This window comes from Pimephales promelas, chromosome 10 (genome assembly GCF_988280905.1).
Source record: "Pimephales promelas chromosome 10, fPimPro1.hap1.1, whole genome shotgun sequence".
Lineage (NCBI taxonomy): Eukaryota > Metazoa > Chordata > Actinopteri > Cypriniformes > Leuciscidae > Pimephales > Pimephales promelas.
In genome coordinates this window covers 16434515-16456885 of record NC_142778.1, presented here as the reverse complement: position 1 = coordinate 16456885, position 22371 = coordinate 16434515, and the positions used below count along the sequence as shown (strand labels likewise).

General features: G+C 42.5%; 2 pseudogenes; one reads left to right on the top strand and one right to left on the bottom strand.

Moving 5' to 3' along the window:
* Positions 1-997: 997 nt before the first annotated feature.
* Positions 998-11612, bottom strand: LOC120480103 (uncharacterized; annotated as a pseudogene).
* A 3001-nt stretch (positions 11613-14613) lies between these two features.
* On the top strand, positions 14614-20771 carry LOC148977362 (uncharacterized; annotated as a pseudogene).
* The last annotated feature ends 1600 nt before the right edge of the window (positions 20772-22371 follow it).

Below are 22371 nucleotides of genomic sequence, written 5' to 3'. Positions count from 1 at the left end.
GACAAATTTAAGACAACGTTGCAATTCATTTTAAAACCTAGAAATTGAGACATCTCATTCCAAAAGATTGAAGAATAGGGACATTCAAAGAATAAGTGCACAATAGACTCTCTTTCACAATTACAAAATCAGCAATGTTTTATTTCAGACTGTAACGAGTGTAAATAAGGTGTGGCCCCTTTAAGAGCTGCGCGCTGAACTGTCTGCAGTGTGTGCGCCTCAAACACCCCATGTGTGCGGGTAATTTCTGTTTGATGCTTATTATTTTATCTTATTTTGTTTATTAAGTAACGATGTGACGGTAGAACGTGTGACAGACAGTTATACGAGTTCGATTTGTGAGATGTCAATCGCCTCCGTGAGTCTTTCTGGCCTCTGCAATAACTTCAGCTGTGAGCTATCCCGTCGCGTAATTGTGTCACTTCATAACGTTCCCATGGAAACAGGGGGAAATAGCTGCTCTTGTATGAAGCAAACGCAACATTTTTCAACTTTCTGCGAAGATATATGCGACTTTTTTTGCAACGAAAATGCGAGGATTATGAAATCATGCAAGCCCCGCATATTTTGCATGGAAATCGGCATTTTATGCGGCGAAAGTGCGGCTTATTTGAAAAAATGCGGCCCCCGCATAAATATGCGGACTTTGGCTGATTTTGCATTGAATTCAGCGATCGCATAATCGCGTTTTTCTGGAGGGACTGAATAAGGGAATAAACCATGACCATTCAAAAATTTGACTGGGTTTCTAAAGATATAAAGGTTAATGCAAATGAGTGAAGTGTCCCTTTAAGTATTTTATTGAACATCAATAAGTGAAAATAAAACGTGTTGGAAACATGTTTATCACATAATTACTACGAACTTTCTTTTGGCCAACTGCATGCTGTGCTGATACATGAGCACGGGTGAAACAAGGACTTAAATGAGGGGCCCAATTTAGCGAAATGTAAGTTTATTTAATAACATATAAAATAAAATTGATGAAGACCAGTATTCACTTTAGATCTGTAAGACATGTAAAACATCTGCGTTTCACATCGTCAATCGTCATTGAAATGAACTGTCCAAAAGAACCGATTTTATGGCAGGGTATATGATCATTTAGATTAAACCAATTGTAAAACTTTTCCATTTGATCCTTTTGATGAACTGCAAGTGTTAAAAGTGCGATTAAACAAACATTATGTGTTGTGTTGGTAATCTCTCCTGGAGGGCATGGAATATAGTCAAAGCAACAGATGGGTCTTCCTTGCTGCACAGCTTTCCTAGTGCCTAGGGGACAGCTCTCACTGCACACAGACACAGGCACCTGCCAAACATTAGGGAAAAATAACTTGAACAACAATAGAAAAATAATACACCATGTGACATGTTTGCACATGTTTACACATGTTTGTCTTGTGGATTTGAGCCTATACGATGCATCACTGCATCTCATGTGTACTTGGGTATTTAATTATGATTGGAAAGTTAATTAGAAAAGAGACTCATTTGAAAAGAGACTTTTACAGTCTTTAGGCCTTCTCCCCAGATGATGTTATCATTGTTTACAGTAAACTGTTACATACGAGGCAGAGTTGCATCATAGTAGGCAATTGTGGCTACATCCAAGGTGCCTTGTGTGACCTTTTGTAAGTTTACCAGTTTGTACCTTGCAGGAGGTTAACTTCACTATCAAAAATCAGTGTTTCTCCCCTATTCATACTGAAATTGATGGTTTGCACTTAATGTAAAACCTGTAATGCTGTAATGATAGAAAAGTTTTTTTTTTTTTTAACCCATCCTAACCCTAACCCATCCCAAATTTTTCCCAGACACAAAAATATCCCAATCATGTGTCATTGCTATCCCTCTGAAACAATCAATCATCATTTTTTAAAATTTTCATGGAAAAGTGTTTGAAAAAGTGAGTTTTATGATCGGTCACAATTGTCAACGGTGGGATACTGTGTTGTATCAACCATTGTACAGACTGAACAGACTGAATATAAGTCTATTTGACAGTGCAGTGTTTGTTTGTGCATGTGTGTGTGTCTGTGCGTGTGTGTGCGTGTGTATGTGTCTGTGCGTGCGTGTGGGGTGTGCGTGTGGGGCGTGTAGTGTGTGATTTGATGTGTGTGATGTGAGTGTGGGTTTTTTTGTGTGGTGTGTGTGCGTGTGGGGTATGTTGTGGTATGCGGGGTGTGTGTGCGTGTAGGTGTGCATGTGGGGTATGTGATGTGAGTGTGGGGTGTGTGGTGTGCGTGCATGTGGGGTTTGTAGTGTGTGATTTGAGAGTGTGTGATGTGAATGTGGGGTGTTTTGTGTGATGTGTGTGTGTGTGTGGAGTGTGTTGCGGTGTGTTGGGTGTGATGTGCGTGCGTGTGGGTGTGCATGTGGGGTGTGTAGTGTGTGATTTGAGTGTGTGATGTGATTGTGGGGTGTTTTGTGTGGTGTGTGTGCGTGTGGGGTGTGTTGCGGTGTGCAGGGTGTGTGATGTGCATGTGTGTGGGTGTGCTTGTGGGGTGTGGGGTGTGTGATGTGAGTGTGGGGTGTGTGGTGTGCGTATCTGTGGGGTGTGTAGTGTGTGATTTGAGTGTGTATGATGTGAGTGTGGGGTGTTGTGTGGTGTGTGTGCATGTGGGGTATGTTGCGGTGTGATGGGTGTTTGGTGTGCGTGCGTGTGGGTGTGCATGTGGGGTGTGTGATGTGAGTGTGAGCTGTGTGGTGTGCGTGTGTGTGGGTTGTGTAGTGTGTGATTTGAGTGTGTGATGTGATTGTGGGGTGTTTTGTGTGGTGTGTGTGCGTGTGGGGTGTGTTGCGGTGTGCGGGGTGTGTGGTGTGCATATGTGTGGGTGTGCTTGTGGGGTGTGTGATGTGAGTGTGGGGTGTGTGGTGTGCGTGTCTGTAGGGTGTAATTTGAGTGTGTGTGATGTGAGTGTGGGGTGTTTTGTGTGGCGTGTGTGCATGTGGGGTATGTTGCGGTGTGATGGGTGTTTGGTGTGCGTGCGTGTGGGTGTGCATGTGGGGTGTGTGATGTGAGTGTGAGGTGTGCGTGCATGTGGGGTGTGTAGTGTGTGATTTGAGTTTGTGTGATGTGAGTGTGGGGTGTTTTGTATGTGGTGTGTGATTTGAGTGTGTGTGATGTGAGTGTGTGGTGTTTTGTGTGGTGTGTGCGTGTGGGGTGTGTTGCGGTGTGCAGGGTGTGTGGTGTGCGTGCGTGTGGGTTGTGCATGTGGGTTGTGGGGTGTGTGATGCGAGTGTGTGGTGTGCGTGTCTGTGGGGTGTGTAGTGTGTGATTTGAGTGTGTGTGATGTGAATGTGGGGTGTTTTGTGTGGTGTGTGGGGTATGTTGCGGTGTGTTGGGTGTGTGGTGTGCGTGCGCGTGGGTGTGCATGTGGGGTGAGTGATGTGAATGTGAGGTGTGTGGTGTGCGTGCATGTGGGGTGTGTAGTGTGTGATTTGAGTTTGTGTGATGTGAGTGTGGGGTGTGGGGTGTGCGTGAGGGGTGTGTAGTGTGTGATTTGAGTGTATGTGATGTGAGTGTTGGTGTGTGTGCGTGTGGGGTGTATTGCGGTGTGTGCAGGGTGTGTGGTGTGCGTGCGTGCGTGTGGGTTGTGCATGTGGGTTGTGGGGTGTGTGATGTGTGTGTGTGTGTGTTTCTGTAAGTAAAATTAGGTCAAAAGTTAGGTATTGTGTATTGGCATTTAGATCCAATGTGTTATCCCACCGGTCACTATTGTTACCGTTGACCAGTGGTGGAGGAAGTACTTAATCTCAGTACTTAAGTAAAAGTACAAATAACCAGATAAATATTTACTTTAGTAAAAGTAGAAGTAACACAATGACAACCATGCTTAAGTAAAAAGTACCTGATTTTAAATGTACTTTAAGTATTAAAAGTAAAAGTACTTGCATAATAATTGATTCTCTTAATGACTATTTTCTAATGATTAATAAAACATTTCATTCTAACTCATTGAACCTAATACTACTATAATGATGTTCAATAATGATGGAAAAAAATTGTTGTCACCATTTCTGAAACAAGCTTGCAATTAGGCAATATAAGCCATATCCTTACTATATGTTAATAACTATGTTTGGCCGTAAACGCGATTCATTTATGGTGTAATTCTGAACCTCATGGCTTGCCATAATCCTAACTAAACGTATATTACACACGGTGCGTTTCCTAAGCATGTAAAAACAAATTTTCGCGTATAAATTGCACGATAAACACACTGCGTGCAAGACGCATTTAGTTGATGTATCTATGGCAACCAAACGTCACTGGTGAGACAAACGTGCAACGAACGGACGGTCAGATTACGGTTTGGCAGGGGAAAAACTGATCAGAAAATGTAATGAAAATGTAACAGAAGTTGTAGAAATGTAGTGGAGTAGAAAGTATAATAATTGCTGCAAAATGTAATGAAGTAAAAGTAAAAAGTATGCACTATTTATTCTACTTAAGTAAAGTAAAGATACGTGAAAAATGTACTTAAGTAAAGTAACGAAGTATTTGTACTTCGTTACATTCCACCACTGCCGTTGACATGAAATGTTGAGTAATTGCAAATGCATATATCAATACTAGACACCCTAAACATGATGTGTACCAAAAATCTATGTCCTGTCTTTATGTTAACAAACTTTACTAATCTTTTCTTTGGGAGCTTTCTTGTTGCCATCCTCTTCTCTTGGCACAAAGAGGAAATAAACAGCTCTGGTCATGTGACTATTTACAGTAAACATGCGACACTGCACATATTTCATTGAGACCCTTTGTTATTTCAATATCTGCTGGAAATGCATTGATAGATTATTCAGCAACATTTTTATAGCCTTAGAAATGAATTGTTGTTGGCTGTGCACAGGTTGCATTATCAAATGGGAGTTCTTGCTGCTTACACGACAGTAGATTGTGCAGTGCATGAGCAATAGCATACACAGCAGTGTAGACATTATTGATAAATCTCAGATCAGACACATCAGTAAAATAATGTTTGACATATTTCAAGTTTTCTGAGCCATTGCATGCCCGTAGAATTCTATTTGAGCTTCATGTGCACTTAAAAACATTTTCCCAGAATTAATTGAGAAACATGCTTTTAGGAAATTGGGAGGGGTTGACATCTCGTAGATAAGGGCCTAGTCCAGGTATTTGAGCATTGCGAACAGTAAAACCTTTAGATCCAATCAGCAAATTGTGGCCTTGGCCATCTGCAAGAGAGTCATCTGTGAGCAGATCTGCTATCTGCCATCCAGGCATCACTTCCGATCCACTGTAGTCCTGTAATATTTTGCCTGTGTAGCTCATCCACCAGTATCTTGATCACTCTGTGTGACATGAAAGACAACATTACCTTAGATGTCCAGGTTCTGATAATGTCTACTATATTTGTTAAAGAAGTGTCTGTTTGTGTGTGTGGGTGGGTGGTATGTGGTGAGCAGGATGAGGCCAAGGGCCATAAGAGAAAGGCGCGAGACTAGTGGCGTGATTACAGATGAGCAACACCGTTCTTGTATCTCTCACGGAGGAGTGGAGGCATAAAAGGAGGAACAGGCCTGGACTTATGTTGTGTTTTGTTTATGTTTCATTATATTATACCTGCTAATGTTCAATACATACTTTTATAATAAAATAAACAAATACAAAACAAAATACAAAACGGCTGCTGTCGTTTACTTTCATTTTGTATTTGTTATTTTGGTTTCAATTTATTTAGACGGTCCCTTTAACACATTCAGTTGACTATAAGTAACGTTGCACCTTTATCTCTACTACCTCTCACTAGAGAGTAGAGTATTAGTAGACTGGTAGGGTAAGGGAAAGAATAAGTTGACATGTATTTACTTATAGTCAGTATAATGTCTGTTGGAGGAGCATCACAATAAAGTGTTAGCAGATATTACAGTCTACTAATACTCTAGTTAGTCTAGGTCCTGGGTAAGATTTGTATGCACTTCATTTAGCTGAGAATATCTCAACAGTAATAGACTAATATGAACCCATTGAACAACATGTGATGTGTGCCAAATTCTCTTACCGGGACGAAAGTCCTGAAAATGACACTTATATCACAATACAAGTGAAAGGTTTTTTTTTTTTATCTTTATAGAAATTCTCATACATTTCTACCAGTTTAATCTTCATATTAAGAAAAATACTTTTTGTATTAGACTTTATCTTAAAAATAAAATATGCAAATTAGGCAATATCTCATTAAATATGCGTACATATAACCTCTTGAAGCTACAGATTTTCTGAGGTGATCACAATGTGTACAATAACCATGTAATGTAAGTGTTATGCCCTTTTTTGCATATTCCGGAGGGAGGGTTGATGTAAATGTATGGGTTAGTGACGTCTAAACCCCAGCTGTAGTCCCAATCGAGTCTGTGTAGGCACTAAACTTCCTGATTTATAAAATACGATATCTCTGCTTATACTGAACTTTCAGCTCTGCAACTTTGCAGATACTGTTCATGCACCAACAGCAACATTACACACTATTTAAAATTTTAAAATGAAAAAAGTGAAATCGCAATCACCCCCCCCTTATCTTACTTACTTAAAACTTATCTTAGATGATTATGATGATGAGTACTATTATTTAGTTCAAGTTATGATTACAAATGCCTTTATTTTGTATTTTGATCCACCGGGATGATAGAATTGACATCATTATGTGAGGACGTAAAAGAATAGGTGGTTTGCAGTCAAGTGATTGTGTTAACGCGTGGAATGCAGATGGAGGGCAAGGAGTGAAGAGCACAATGGACGAGATGGAGGAAAATCCGTACTTTACTACTTTAGACGCAATTAGAGAAATATATAAACAGAAAATCTAAACATATGTTGGACGTGATCCTTACGTTATGAAGAGGACTGATTTTCAACTGAATGGAGAGATTTGCCTGCCATCGAGCCTGTAGATATCAGCAACTAACTCGTCTTACAGACATACTTTGACTTTACAAAGTTCGGAAACTGGTACGTTACACAAACAACCACATAAGTGTATTTAAACACCTGAGTACTGTAATTATAAGCCACATAAATAATGTATTAACTCACATTTGATGAAGTGATCACTGCACACACACAGGCATTTTCCCATTCGCCTCCTCCCGACCGCAGACGTAGGTTTGCAAGGCATTTTTCCCGGTGTTTTTTTGTCAATTTCTTGTATTTTCCCCCCTTATGAACAACAACTTTTGTCACACGATAAAAACTCCTCGTGGTTTGATCGATTTGAGCAACCATAAACGACGCAAAACATAGGCATTTTGAGTGTGTTATAGTGCTTCCTAAATATAGAAATCACTTCCTGCCATGGCAACGCAACTGCGTGACGTCACGTGAAAACAAGCTATTGATTAACTGTTTTTTTAAACCGGTTCATTGAAATAAACTGTCCGAAAGAACCGGTTCATGGAAAAGAACCAAACTTCCCATTACTACCACACAGTCAGATGAATCTGGAGTGGATGATATTGGAAGTGCAATAGTAATGAGCCTGCTATTTCAATGAAGTATCTCGTAGCCTATACCTGATCATAGACTATTTCTTTAGAAATAGACTTATTAGTGTTTTAAATAGCGTTTTTATGGCAGGGTATATGATCATTTAGATTAAAACAATTGTAAAATTTTGATGAATTGCAAGTGTTAAAAGAGCAATTAACAAACATTACGCGTTGCGTTGCTAATCTCTCCTGGAGGGCATGGAATACAGTCAAAACAACAGATGGGTCTTCCTTGCTGCACAGCTTTCCTAGTGCCTAGGGGACAGCTCTCACTGCACACAACACAAGCACCTGCCAAACATTAGGGAAAAATAACTTGAACAACAATAGAAAAATAAAATGCCATGTGACATGTTTGCACTTGTTTACACATGTTTGTCTTGTGGATCTGAGCCTATACGATGCATCACTGCATCTCATTTGCACTTGTGTATTTAGTTATGATTGGAAAGTTAATTTGTAAAGAGACTCTTTCAGTCTTTAGGCCTCCTCCCCAGATGATGTTGTCATTGTTCACAGTAAACTGTTGCCCACAAGGCAGAGTTGCATCATAGTAGGCAATTGTGGCTACATCCATGGTGCCTTTTGTGACCTTTTGTAAGTCAGTTTGTACCTTGCAGGAGGTTGCCTTCACCATCAAAAATCAGTGTTTCTCCCCTATATCTCCCCTACAGTTTGCAGATAATGTAAAACCTGTAATGATAGATTTTTTTTCCTTTTTTTGTTATTATTTTTAATTTACAGTAATCTAATTTTGGATTCAGAGTAACCTCCTTTAGCAATGTGGACATGTAAAATTGTAAAGCATATGATTTTAAAACTACACTTTAGTAGCCTAACCTCATATATGGTGACTTCAGTGATTAAAAAATACGTATAATAAAATAATGTATAATAATAGTAAATTGTTCATTCATCTTTTGTTTAAATCATGCAATTTAATTGGATTTTTATATATTTATAGTTTGGTTTTAAGATTTCAACATTTTAGAAGTAGTTCACCTGCCAGTGTTGTATTGTTGTTGGCTGTGCACAGGCTGCATTATCAAATGGGAGTTCTTGCTGCTTACATGACAGTAGATTGTGCAGTGCATGAGCAATAGCATACACAGCAGTTTAGACATTATTGATAAATCTCAGATCAGACACATCAGTAAAATAATGTTTGACATATTTCAAGCCGTTGCATGTCCGTAGAATTGTATTTGGGCTTCATGAGCACTGAAAAAACATTTTCCCAGAATTAAGGAGGGGTTGACATCCTGTAGAAAACTGCCTAGTCCAGGTATTTGAGCATTGCGAACAGTAAAACCTATAGATCCAATCAGCAAATTGTGGCCTTGGCTATCTGCAATGAGCAGATCTGCCATCTCGATCCAGGCATCACTTCCGATCCACTGTAGTCCTGTAATATTTTGCCTGTGTAGCTCATCCACCAGTATCTTGATCTCTCTGTGTGACATGAAAGACAACATTACCTTAGATGTCCAGGTTCTGATAATGTCTACTATATTCGTTAAAGAAGTGTGTGTTTGTGTGTGTGTGTGTGTGTGTGTGCGCGCGTGTGTGTGTGTGAGCAGGATGTGGCTGAGGGCCATAAGAGAAAGGGCTAGGCCAGTGCCATGATTACTGATGAGCAACATGAGCAACACTGATGAGGGAGGAAACGGAGACGTAGGTCATGACTGACCAAGGAATCTTGCTAGAGAGGCCAATCTACTTCGAGTGAAACTGATGAGCAACACCGGTCTTGTATCTCTCACGGAGGAGCGGAGGCATAAAAGGAGGAACAGGCCTGGACTTATGTTGTGTTTTGTTTATGTTTTATTATATAATACCTGCTAATGTTCAACACACACTTTAATAATACAAGAAACAATTACAAAAAGAAATTAAAAGACAGCAGCCCCTCAATGACGGTATTTGTTAATTTGGTTTCAATTTATTTGGATGGTCCTGTAAGGACTTCCCAGGCGACTCAACCCTCCCCCCCGGGACTTACTGTAAACACATACACTCACACACAACCCCTTCCCTCCCCCAACACATGAGGGAGGCTCCTGTTGCAAGACTTTATAACTCATCGGAACGTCGCAGAATGTCTCTGAACAAAGAGAAGGTCATTTCTTGTGTTTAAAGATATTTAACGAAATATATTCAATGTGTTTCTATGTATGTGTGTTTCCCAATGTCACAGTGAAATAATGTTTATTGCAGCATAAGGAAACTCTCATGATAGGCTGGAGCCCATAGGAAGAGGTTGGCTTTGTCCCAAGGGATAAAGGCAGCGCGCCGGCTCCGCCTGCGTCAGAAACATGTAACTCTCACGAATCAGGGGATCAGATCCGATCCTGGATCTTTTCTTTTGTTCGTCTAAAAGTTCATCTTTTCTTTAAAGGTGCCCTTAAATGGTTTTTTAAATTATTTTATAATGTTTTTTATAATTATTTTATAATTAGTGAATTCTATGTCCAGGCCCGGATTGGCTAATCGGGAGCACCGGGAGAATTCCCGGTGGGCCGGTCTGTTTTATTGGCTAGGAGGGCCGGCGTTGTCACAGCACTGGGTGAATGTTTTCCCTAATAGGCTCCAGTCACAGCGCAGCCCCACTATTTTTATTATTATTTTCTCGCAGCCCCACAAAAAAAAGTCAGTTACTAGAGATGTGTGAACAAAAAAAAATAAGAGATACGAAACATGGACAATAGTAGCGCTTACGAGTCAGGGCCGTACCCACCACCATATCGCAACGAGAACCGACCTCATCATCAGCACCATAGATCAGCACTCAAACGCCGCTTGTCGGCAATGGCAAAATATTTGAGATGACCGATCAAAGCAGGATTTATTTCCACAGAAGCGCGAGCCACGCACCACGAATCCCAACGCGACGCTTCCCAAGATAATAAGATGCAAGTGGCTAAACTAAACAGCTGTTTTACGATAGAAGTTTTAAACGACCGACATTAATCAGATTGCAAAGACTATCAATCAAAGCTCAACTTCGGGAAGGGGAGATTTACAGGTAAAGATAAAGAGACTGAGAGAAGAAGAACGAGAGAAGGAGAAGCAGGAAGAGCAATTGCCTATTGCATACTGTGCCCAGAATGAGAATAACTTTATTACAATGGATTTCTATTTAACACAGATGTGAGGTCACCGAGGTTCGGACCTCGGTCATTTTTTTACATTCAAAAATAAAATTTCATGCTCTTTGAATGATTAATTAGGCATGTTTAAACCACCTCACATGAGTGTTTCCAATTCATGTTGCTGTGAGAAGCTAGCGCAGTGAACAGCGCGTTGTGAATGAGAGTGCAGCATCTCAACAGTTCACAACAGTTCACTTCGCGTATACAGACAGTAGCCATCTTAAAAAATAGTCTCGATAAGTCAAACCACGAACGTCGTGCTGAGTGATCTGAACTCTATGAAGTTCAACGAACTTCTGAACTGTATGAACGGCGTTCGGGGATCGACTTATCGAGACTATTTTTTAAGATGGCTCCTGTATACGCGAAGTGAACTGTCTTCATAAAGTATCTTTTTATTAAACGGTCTGTACACTTACAAAGTTCTCAATGCTTCGTTTTGCATGCATGGAGCCTCATTATGTTACTGTGTGAGTGTCGGGCTATTTTGAGCCTTGTTAGTGGTATAAACTAGCGATTTCTTTTTACTTACTCAATGCCCCCATTACTAGCATTGTACGCTAAATGAAGTTTTATGTAAACAAAGTTCGGGAGGAGCATGTTCAGGTAATCAACCAATCAACTCAAAGGAAGCCGGTATAAATAAAGCTTCTCTCACCTCATGTCTCACGACAAGTCTCTCAGCATTTGACTCCGCCCTTGTGCCGTCATGTCCGAGCTAGAGCTTTTCCCATCCGATGACGATTCTCTCGTCACTGATGAGACTCCTTCACAACCCGCGGATCCAAGGATCGTTCCATCTCCAGCCTCCTCAAACCGGGGACGCCAACTTCCACGATCCTCTCCACGCACGCCAAGACGCCGAGGACTCCCCTCACCACCACCGGCGAGGACCCCACCATCTTCCTCTGCGTCTTCGCACTCTTTGACACACCCAAACATACCTCCCATAGGGAAGTGGACCGTTAAAGCGCTGAGACAAGCCCTGATTAATTCAGACGTCAACTTTTCTCGCAGAGCGAAAAAAGTAGATTTATATAATTTGTACGTGTCTTTACAACCTACTCACCTTTCTGTTCCAGATGCCATTTCACCGGCTCGAACGAGCAGAGCCTGCCGGACCCGGATTGCTCGCCTTCCAGCCTATCCACCTTCAGTGCCGGGCTCCGCCCACGCGCCACGTCGCCGCAGACCTTCCGCCAGCCTGGGCCGCGCCCCAGACCCAGTCGCGGAAGGGGTTCTTTCTCTTCCAGGTCAAATTTTCCCTCCAGCCCCTCCCACCGTGGCACCGAACGCGCCGGATCTCTGTAACACCAACATTACATCAGCTCCTCAAACGCTTCCTCTCCCTCCCGTTGTTACTTCTTTCAATTTTCCTTACTTTCAAGCCCCAGGTGCACACCCTGACCCTAGCGCGAGGATGCCTCCGTTAGCCGGTCAGACGCCGACGCATTTTCTTCCTCTTCCTCACTACTACCCTCAATTCTTCCCCCCTCCACCCGGAGCAGGGGCTGACTCTGGCGTGAGGATGCCTCCGCAAACGACCTCAGCTCCGGTCCTCCCCACTTCTAATCCTCTACACGCTCGATCTTCCTTCTCTCTCTTTTCAGCCACTCCTCAACCAGCCCCTCCAAACGCCGTCGCCGCAGAACCTCCGCCAGTGACGAACAGCATCAGAGCTCAAATCCTCGCAGGTGCGGATGTAGACTTGGGCTCCCTACTTTCGATGTTCCCCATGCCGGAATCCAATCGCCAGGTGGATTGCGGCGATATATCCGTCACTTTAAAAAACAACACGCAAGCTTCATCTCGCACATTGTCTTTGGCCGAATTCTGTATTTCCTTTAACCGCTATACCGAAGTTATATGCTCCGTTTTTCCCCATAGACGGCGCGAGCTCAACGATTACCTTTCCATCATAGCGGAGCTTGCGCTGTCGTATGGGGGTAGTCATTTTTACACTTATCACAAATTATTTTCTGCTAAATGCGCCGTCCGTATTTCTCAATGGAATCAGTGTCCTTACTGGGGAGCGTTGGACTCTGATCTCCATAATCGCGTCTTTCTCGGATGCCGAAACATCTCTTGCGCAATTTGCAGGTCCGTAAACCATGCCACCACAGCATGCCCGCAAATCAATCCCTCGATTCCTCCCGGCCCAGCGCAGATCCCCATCAAACCCACAAGCTACGTCCCGCGACCGGCAAGAGAGGACCTCTCTTCCGGTAGCATCTTTCCGAGCAGAGCCCCAAACGTCGCGTCTAACAGACAAGTCTGCAATAATTTCAACGAGGGTAAATGCCAAAGACAACGCTGTCGTTTTCTCCACATTTGCAATTATTGTGGCGGTGCCCACGCCCGTGTTGTATGTCCTGTACAAAAAGCTGTAAATAAAGGCGAGAAAAACTATCTCTCGACTCCAGTGAATATTTCCCGCCTGGCTGAGGAATTATTCCATCACCCAGACGCCAACTTTACAAATTACCTGTTGTCCGGTCTCAGCCAAGGTTTTAAACCTGGCGTGGAATGCCAGCCTACCAAAAACATCATCTGCAATAATCTTCAGTCTTCCTTAGCAGAGCCCGAAGTGGTAGACGAGCTAATAAAAAAAGAAATAGAATCAGGTTTCATGATCGGTCCGTTCGAAGCCCCCCCGTTCGTCAAATTCCGCATTAGCCCCATAGGCGTGGCTACAAGAAAATTTTCAGGAAAAAAGCGCTTGATTATCGACCTCTCAGCTCCTCACAACTCTCCATATCCAAGCATCAACAGTCTCATTCCCCTCGAAGAGTTCTCAATTAAATATCACGACGTTGATCAAGCTATAACCATGATCAAAATAGCAGGTCGCGGCGCGTGGATGGCGAAAGTAGATATCACTTCTGCTTTCAAAGTAATGCCTATCCATCCAGATTCGTGGCATTTATTCGGCGTGAACTGGCGGGGAAAATTTTATTTTTCGGTACGCCTAACTTTCGGTTGCAAAAGCAGCCCCAAAATCTTTGACACCCTATCAGAAGCCATATGTTGGATCCTTTCCAATAATTACGCAATTCCTCACCTCCTCCATCTGCTCGATGATTTCTTAATCATTTCACCTCACGACGCCATCCCCGCGGCTCACCTCGTCAGGGTGCAAAAAGTCTTCGCCGAGCTAGGGATTCCGTTAGCTCAGGAAAAAACAACAGGGCCAACCACATCCATAGAATTTCTGGGCATCAATCTGGATTCCGTTAATTTCCAGGCTTCACTGCCAAAGAAAAAAATAGATCGAATCATTTTAATCGCCGCCAATTTTACGGACCGCTCAAAATGTTCCAAACGCGAACTCCTCTCGCTGCTTGGTCACTTAAACTATGCAATGCGTATCATCCCGCAAGGCCGCCCGTTTATCACGCATCTCCTCGCACTCTCGTCATCAGTCCACGCGCTGGAAGACCAAGTCAACCTTTCTTGCGAGTGCAAAAAGGAGCTAAAATTATGGATCACTTTCCTTAATCAGTGGAACGGTCTAACTTTTTTTTACGACGATTTTATCTCTCTCCCCCTCGACATCAAGTTGTTTACAGACGCAGCTCCCTCAGTCGGTTTCGGAGGTTATTACCAGGGTCGCTGGTTTGCATCTCCATGGCCCCCCCAGCTGCTAGACACTCCCGAGTCCTCAGCCTCCTCGGCCCTTTTTGAGCTCTACCCGATTGTCGTCGCAGCTTCCCTATGGGGGAAAGAATGGTCATCTAAAAGCATTCAAATTCATTGCGACAATGAAGCAACCGTTCAATGCATCAATAAAGGTCGTTCTCGCTCACCTGCAATAATGCCACTCCTCAGACGCCTCATCTGGATCTCCGCCTGCGATCAGTTCATCATTAATGCAAAACACGTCCCAGGTGTTCTCAACCAAATCGCTGACTCTCTCTCCCGTTTCTATTTTCAGAGATTCAGGATGCTGGCACCAGAAGCGGACCCCGTTCCAACCCCAGTACCTCCTTATTCTCAACTAATCTTCCCATAAACCATCCATTGAAATCCCTTCTGGTCACGTCCATCGATTCTATCCTGCAAGCAGTTTCTCCCAGAACTCTCCAATCATACTACACCGCGTGGAAATCTTTCAAATTATTTCACCTCTCGCATAACTTACCGTTTCCTGATTTTTCTCTTCTAACCGTTACTTCTTTCATATCTCACCTCAACCAAGTTAAAGGTCTCCAAGCCGGATCCATAAAAAGCTATTTAAGCGGCATTCAATTCTTTCACAAACTAACTTATGGTAAGCCCGCCCCCGCTATCAATAACTCCCAAACGTCCCTTCTCATTAAAGGAATTCAAAGAACTCACCCCACTCGCCCGGATACCAGACAACCCATTACAATTGATATACTCGCCAAATGCATTACATCACTCCGTCTAGGATACCACTCCACCAACACAGCGCGCACACTAGAAGCTATGTTTATTTTGGCTTTCTTCGGCTTTCTCCGTTGCTCAGAATTGACAATCACTTCCAATTTCAATCCAAACATTCACCCTACCATCTCAGATTTGCAGATCGTGGATAACGAAACTATATCTTTCTTCATCAAACAAAGCAAAACAGATCGAGCTAAAAAAGGTCATTTTGTATATATTTTCAATCTGCCGACTCCCATTCAACCGTTCCATTCCCTGCTAAATTACCTTCAGTATAAACGTTCCACGCTAAAATCCCCTCTCGATCCACTCTTCACAGACGACTCCAATCATCCAGCCACGAGATTCTGGTTCCAAAAACATCTCAAAGCAGTCCTCATCAAATCCGGCATCTCTGCAAACCAATTTTCAAGCCATTCTTTTCGCATCGGCGCAGCAACCACAGCCGCACAAAAAGGTCTTTCCCAACAACAAATCCAAACCCTCGGCCGTTGGTCATCTGAAGCTTTCAATACTTACATTAGATCCAGCCGCTTCCACATCCGAAACGCTCACCAAACCCTTACTAATTAATTAATTAATTAATTTCCATCACCTGTTGCGCTCCGTTCATCGACACCATCACCGTATTCCACGCCCGCGTCGTAAGCATATCCAAATTACGGCGTAACATTTTAAAATTGCAGGCTCCCCCGTTCGTACGAAGTGACGGCTCCCCGCTCGTGGGTCGGGCTCGTCCCCCTTCCGAGCCGCTGGTCGAGCCCTCCCGTCCGAATCGCAGTGAGAGCCTGCCTACTTTCATCATCGTTGGACGGCCGCGCTCGTGTCGCCGCAAGGGCTCCCCGTTCGTTGGGCCGCGAGAGGTCTATTCCCGTGCCCCAGCACCCTTCGAAGCGCCGGTCGAGCCCTCCCGACCGAGTACAGCGGGCGCCCCCGTTCAACTGGCGAGGCTTACCCTTCCGACGCTGTGTGCACTTAAGTTCCCGTCGGATGCCGCGAGAGCCCTCCCGGTTGAACGGCTTAACTCGTTCCAATATCCCGCTCGTCTAAATCTGGCGTCATCGAGCTGTCAGTTCAACTGCTGGCGGGGCTTATCCGTCCGATGCTGTGAGCATCCAAGTTCCCGTCGGACGTCGCGAGAGCCCTCAATGGTCGAACGGTCAAGCTCGTTCTTTGGTAATTACCTTCTCATGCCCTTCACTTTTTGGGGGGAATATTTTTACGCTCGCTGTCCCATACCTTGCTTTTTGGGGAGAACTCTGGGTTCGGGCAAAAATTCCGGGCTCGGAGCCCTCCCCCGAACAGCAAGCCAAATACGCATTAAAATTATATTTGATTTCATGTACATGTGAACTCGTGAAATGAAGTTTTATGTAAACAAAGTTCGGGAGGAGCATGTTCAGGTAATCAACCAATCAACTCAAAGGAAGCCGGTATAAATAAAGCTTCTCTCACCTCATGTCTCACGACAAGTCTCTCAGCATCCCTCCACCACCCCATCACCTCACTCTGGGCTGGGTCTACCCCAGTATAGGGGGAGAACTCTGGGTTCGGGCAAAAATTCCGGGCTCGGAGCCCTCCCCCGAACAGCAAGCCAAATACGCATTAAAATTATATTTGATTTCATGTACATGTGAACTCGTGAAACAGTTTTTAGAGATAAAACTCTTTACATTCGATTATCATGAAAACAAAACTCAGAGAACGATTGACTAGGTACCGATGTGACCAAAGGTTCATTGTTCGCCGGAGTTCTCCTTTAAGCTGGTTTAAATCGTACTTATCGGACCGTTATCATTTTGTCTGTTTAAATGGGAAAAAATCTAAGATAACGTCTGTAGACTATGGAGTACCGCAAGGATCGGTTTTAGGCCCTCTGCTATTCTCAATATATATGCTGCCACTTGGTAATATTATAAGAAAACATGGAATTAATTTCCACTGTTACGCTGACGACACTCAATTATATATTTCATCACGACCAGATGAAAACACTAACTCATCTAAAATGACAGAGTGTCTCAAAGATATAAAACGCTGGATGACGCGTAATTTCCTGCTATTAAATTCAGATAAAACGGAGGTATTACTTATTGGTCCAAAAAACTACTCACAAAACCTCTTACAATACAACTTTAATATAGATGGATGTCCTGTTACTTTTTCCACTACAGTAAAAGACCTGGGTGTTATACTAGTCCGCAACCTGTCTTTCGAAAATCATATTTCATATGTTACAAAAACAGCCTTTTTCCACCTTAGAAACATTGCTAAGCTACGCAACATGCTATCTATTTCTGATGCAGAAAAATTAGTTCACACATTCATGACCTCGAGACTAGATTACTGTAATGCTTTATTAGCTGGTTGTCCTGCATCCTCAATAAACAAGCTACAGTTAGTACAAAATGCAGCTGCTAGAGTTCTTACTAGGTCAAGAAAATATGATCCTATAACACCGATTTTATCATCTCTACACTGGTTACCTATTAAGTTCCATATCAACTACAAAATACTACTACTAACCTATAAAGCCCTAAATGGTTTAGCTCCTATGTACTTAACGGACCTTCTTTCGCCCTACAATCCACCGCGTTCCTTAAAGGAGAACTCCGGCGAACAATGAACCTTTGGTCTAATAAAACATCGGTACCTAGTCAATCGTTCTCTGAGTTTTGTTTTCATGATAATCGAATGTAAAGAGTTTTATCTCTAAAAACTGTTTAGCGTATAATGCAATGGGGGCATTGAGTAAGTAAAAAGAAATCGCTAGTTTATACCACTAACAAGGCTCAAAATAGCCCCACACTCACACAGTAACAGTAACATAATGAGGCTCCATGCATGCAAAACGAAGCGAATAGAGTTCAGATCACTTAGCACGACGTTCTTGGTTTGACTTATCGAGAATTTTTAAGATGGCTCCTGTCTGTATACGCGAAGTGAACTGTCTTCATAAATTATCTTCTTATTAAACGGTCTGTACACTTACAAAGTTCTCAATGCTTCGTTTTGTATGTATGGAGCCTAATTATGTTACTGCGTTAGTGTGGGGCTATTTTGAGCCTTGTTAGTGGTATAAACTAGCGATTTCTTTTTACTTAGTCAATGCCCCCATTACTAGCATTATACGCTAAACAGTTTTTAGAGATAAAACTCTTTACATTCGATTATCATGAAAACAAATCTCAGAGAACGGTTGACTATGTACCAATGTTTTATTAGACCAAAGGTTCATTGTTCGCCGGAGTTCTCCTTTAAGATCACTAAGTTCAAGGTTTCTGGTCATTCCTAGGATATCTAAGTCCACTAAAGGAGGGAGGGCGTTCTCGCATTTAGCTCCAAAACTCTGGAATAGCCTTCCCGATACGGTCCGAGGCTCTGACTCACTGACACAGTTTAAAACTAGATTAAAGACGCATCTCTTTAGTCAAGCAGCTTACCTTTTAGTCCTCTGTTATGCCATACGGAACCATTTGCCACTGAAACTGCTTAACGCACCAGTGGGGCTCGACAGCCTTTTAGACAAACAGGTCGGCGCGTATGGTTGGGTTGCGGAGAGTTCAGGTTATGGAGAGTTTGTGAGATAGGGGCTTTCTAACACCGACTCCCGTATAATGGAAATCATTATGAACATCAGCTATGCTAATTATTTCCCATCTGCCTTTCTGCTGTTATCTCGGGACGTCCAGTTTTGTATCCAGCCTCTCACGGGGATTTTGGATGCCCCAACGCCTGTGATGAGAGGACCAACGCCTGTGAAGAGACGACTCAACGCCTGCGATATGTTATGGCGCCGTTTTATACATAAACAATATTTTTATTTTAATATTTATATGTAAACAATATGAATGTAAGCCAGAGGAGAACTGGCCCCCGACTGAGCCTGGGTTCTCCCAAGGTTTTTTCTCCATCCAATCTGATGGAGTTTTGATTCCTTGCCACTGTCGCCTTGCTTTTGGCTTGCTCAGTTGGGATTATTTAGTGTTTAGCAATGTTGTTGATCTGTGTTGTACTACTTTCATGTTATCACTGTGAAGCTGCTTTGATACAATCTGTATTGTGAAAAGCGCTATATAAATAAATGTGACTTGACTTGACTTGACTAGTGTAGCAGATCACATGAAAAAGGGGCACTTCTTTATTGTATATAATATGATGGAACAAGAGGAACTCTTCAGCCAGTTGACTAGGCCTAACAGTGGTGCTCACTCTAGCCCACTACAGATTTCACTGCTGGTGAGCTTTACAAGAGGGTTAACAGAAATGTTGAAGGCCAATCTGTGCATCACGTCAATCTCACACTAACCTTTAGCTGTGATGGTGTACCTGTGTTTAAGAAATCTTCTTACAGTATTTGGCCACTGCTCTATACAGTCAATGAATTGCCAACTGATTTGAGAGCAAAACAAGTCATGTTGTCAGCCTGATAGTTTGGTTCATAAAAGCCAAACTGTAATACATACTTATCACCATTTGTGAAAGAATGCAATCAATTGCTTTCTCATGGGTTTGAGTGGATCAGTGTAAATGGTATTCATGCCCGGTCCAAAGTATTTCCCTTGGTTGCAGTATGTGATTCTGTTGCAAGACCGATGATTCAAAATTTTAAGCAATTCAATGGAGAGTTTGGATGTTCATACTGTTTACAGAAAGGTACAGTGGTTGAGAAGGGGCGAGGTCATGTACGGGTCTATAATTTTGAGTCTGATGCTGAAAGCAGAAATCATGGTAGCACCCTAGATTTTGCTCGAGAGGCTATAGAAAAGCGCACTACTGTGAAAGGACCGTCTATTTTGTCATTGATCCCATCAGTTGACCTAATACAAGGTTGTGTACATGACTATATGCACGCCCGTCTTCTTGGTGTTGCAAGAGCTATGACTTGTATGTGGGTTAGAAGACAATCATGAAAACCCATGGTATGTAGGAAGGAGTATCCAAGTGAACGATCAAAAACTTCACCTTATTGAACCACCCTCCTGTGTTTCCAGAGTGCCTAGATCACTGCAAGAGAGAAACTATTGGAAGGTGCATGAGTGGTAAATGTGGCTTTTCTACTATAGTATCCCAGTGCTTAAAAGGATCTTACCAGAGCGCTATCTAATACACTGGACTCCAGTGTCAAGTGTACTCAAGTGTCAAGTGCAAGTGTCACCTTGCAACAAATTCAGGAAGCAGATATCATGGGTAAGACATTTGTGATGGAAATGGGGGATCGCTATGGTATACAAAACGTGTCCTATAATGTCCATCTATCTCTTCACCTTGCACAAAGTGTGTGAAACTGGGGTCCTTTATGGGCTCATTCAGCTTTCACATTTGAGTCATATAATCACAGCCTGCTCAAAATGATCAAGAGTTAGCACACAAGGGGTCCATTTGCAGATTGCCAAAACATTTCAGTTACAGAAGGGTCTACCCTCATATGCCAAGAAAACACTGTCAAATGCATCCTCTGAATGCATTTTGGCCTTCGAAGACTTAGTCGGTCCTACACACACCCAGAGTGCAATAAGGTGTAAAGAGGTCATTGCACTTGGAGGTAGACATGAGAAAGTTACACTTGAGCAAGATGACTACCTTGACCTCCATAATGTAGCCTATCACATAGAGAGAGAACTTCTTGTCAATTACCATGACCGGGCAGTAATTAATGGCGAAACCCCCTCCCCCCCCCCTCCAACTTAAACATACACACACTCAGCCACTTACCCCAGTGGCATCGAGTTACAAGACTTTTATGACACCTCTGGAATGTGGCAGAATGTATCTCTGAACAAAGAGAAAGGCATTCCTTTTGTGTTTAAAGACATTTAACAAAATATTTTCAATGGTTTTATGTATGTGTGTTTTCCCCCATGTCACAGTGAAATAACTTTATTTGGCCACAGCGTAAATAGAAATTAGAAATACCTTCTTTATGCATAAGTGTAACATAAGTGTATATTCCTTTAATGTAACATAATGTTCCTTGATACCACCAGAATGCTTATTGAATGAAACACTCAAATATGCATAGAGATGTAAAGTAAAGTGTATTTTTAATATGTTTTACCGTCAATGCAGATCAAACTGTTTTACTATTAGCCTCCTTGAGCAAAGGACAATAAACCGAGAGTTCCCGCGTGCAACGTCCATTCCCCTGATTGGCTCTAGCCAACAGGAAGGGGATGGATTTCTTCAAGGTGATAAATGTGGGAGCGCGGCTCCGCCAACTCTCTTCTGAACTTTCCAGCGCTCCTTCAGCATGTAAACCTCACGGGAATCTGATCCGACCATGGATATTTTTTTCTAAAGTTCGTCTCTTCTTTAAGTTTGCTACTAAGTTCGCCTCCCAGGAAAGGAAGTGGACTTTGCCGAACTATTTCCTTAGGTAACGTCACCTCAAAGACTTTAAGCCTCTCAACACTCGCGCCGAGTGCCAACGAACGCCACGTGACTCCCCACGGAACAAAGGAGCCACGCGCAAGCGACCAACCATGCACGCGGCCCGAACGGGCCAAGCAAGGAGTTCGAAGTAGTTACTTTATTAAATACAATTATGCTCATTTTTGACTGATTTATTGTCTGCTCATAATACCAGTCAATGAAATGTCGATCAAAACGCTACGAGTTATAACTAAAAATACCTAAAAGGGTATTTGTTTATAGAGCAGGAAAACTAATTCTTGTGGCCACAGAATTACTTTTCATGAACTCTATAACTTAATTGAGCTAATTGATTTTGCCTGTCTTGTAAAACGTGGTCCTTGCAATTAATAACAATTAATTTGTGATTAATTGCGGGGAGGCACATGTATGCATATGGGTAAAATTAATAAGCCTCCCTAAATGGGAGATTTAGTAACATGTGAGACCGGTCTGATCCAAATCTGTATGAATAATTATTAATTATCAATTATTAATTATGATATGCAAATTCCCCCTTGATCAGACCCGAACAGAGTCTTTACAATAGTTAATTGAGTAGTTCAGTTTTGAAAAAAAACTTTTGCTGATAATTTACTCACTCCATGTCATCCAAGATGTCCGTGTGTTTCTTTCTTCAGTCGAAAAGAAATTAAGGTTTTTGATGAAAACATTTCGGGATTTTCTCCATATAAAGGACTTCAATGGGAACCAAATGGTTCAAGGTCCAAATGAGAGTGGAGTTTCAGTGCAGCTTCAAAGGGCTTTTAACGACACCAGACGATAAATAAGGGTCTTATCTAGCGAAACCATCAGTCATTTAATAAATAAACAACAAAGTTTGAATTTTATAAGCACAAATTCTAAAATGTTTTCATCA